This window comes from Euprymna scolopes, chromosome 2, assembly GCF_053919585.1.
Source record: "Euprymna scolopes isolate OS-2025 chromosome 2, ASM5391958v1, whole genome shotgun sequence".
Lineage (NCBI taxonomy): Eukaryota > Metazoa > Mollusca > Cephalopoda > Sepiida > Sepiolidae > Euprymna > Euprymna scolopes.
In genome coordinates, this window is record NC_136483.1 from 104,200,350 (window position 1) to 104,201,405 (window position 1,056).

At 29.5% G+C, this 1,056-nt stretch overlaps 1 non-coding gene across 1 annotated transcript; it reads left to right on the forward strand.

Annotated features, from left to right (window-relative positions):
- Nucleotides 1–762: 762 nt before the first annotated feature.
- Nucleotides 763–834, forward strand: Trnad-guc (transfer RNA aspartic acid (anticodon GUC)). The gene has a single exon. It is a non-coding gene; the product is annotated as a tRNA-Asp (tRNA).
- The last annotated feature ends 222 nt before the right edge of the window (nt 835–1,056 follow it).

Consider the following 1,056-nt stretch of genomic DNA (forward strand, 5'->3'; position numbering starts at 1 on the left):
GCTGTTCTTAACATGAAGAGGTTGGGGTGTTTATTTCCGAAAGCCGTTCTTAATATGGGAAGGTGGGGGTGTTTATACTACGCTGGGTACTCTAGTAAAAAAAATGTCAATATATATTTTTTTCAATATGGAAGATACATTTGGTGCCTTTTTTTCGTTTTTTTTTTTAAAAGGTAGGAATGTATTTTTTTTATTTTTTTTTAGTGTTTTTAAAGTTAGAATGCCTCAGAAATGAGGGATCATTTTACATTAAATTTATATACGAAATTGATCTCCGACTTTAAATTAAATCTGTTTGGCCTTTTTTTTTTTTCCGACAATTTTTTTATGGTGTTCATACGTAATCGCTTGAAAAGTAGAATCTCGTAGTTTTTTTTTTTTTTTTTTTTTTTGGTTGGGGAGGGTGTTTCAGTGGAGGATGTTAATCTACAAATTTATCAGATGATGCGTATTATCTGGATACCACGTTCAGTTTGAATACGTACGTTTAATGAACATGGCGTTGTTTATTTTCGTATCTTTTTCGTCTTACTCTCTTTCTCACTCTCATTTGTTGTTGATTTTACGGCTTTCCAAATCTCTATTTTTAATCTTAGTTGAAATTATTATAATTTTATCACTATTAATAATTAAAATAGCCAATAATCCTTAAATTAAAATATATGAAATATATACTTATATCAATATAAACTTTTACAAATTGAAAAGTTATCGAGGTTCATTACAGTATCTAATCTTAAAAAATGCGACTATTAGCGTGACTCCTCGGTAGTATAGTGGTAAGTATCCCCGCCTGTCACGCGGGAGACCGGGGTTCAATTCCCCGCCGGGGAGATATTTCTTTTTATCGTTATTTATTAGGTTTCTATAACTAAATACGAGTTAATGTTTCAATTTTATGTACACGAAATTTACTAATGTTTTATTAATTTATTTAATTAAAAAGAAAATTAAACTGCGAAAACTTGGCCTAAACAGCTTGTATGATGAATTTACTCTTTTACACTGTTAAAACTAGAAATTTTTAAAAATCAATTGTTTCCCTCCTTTGTTTCT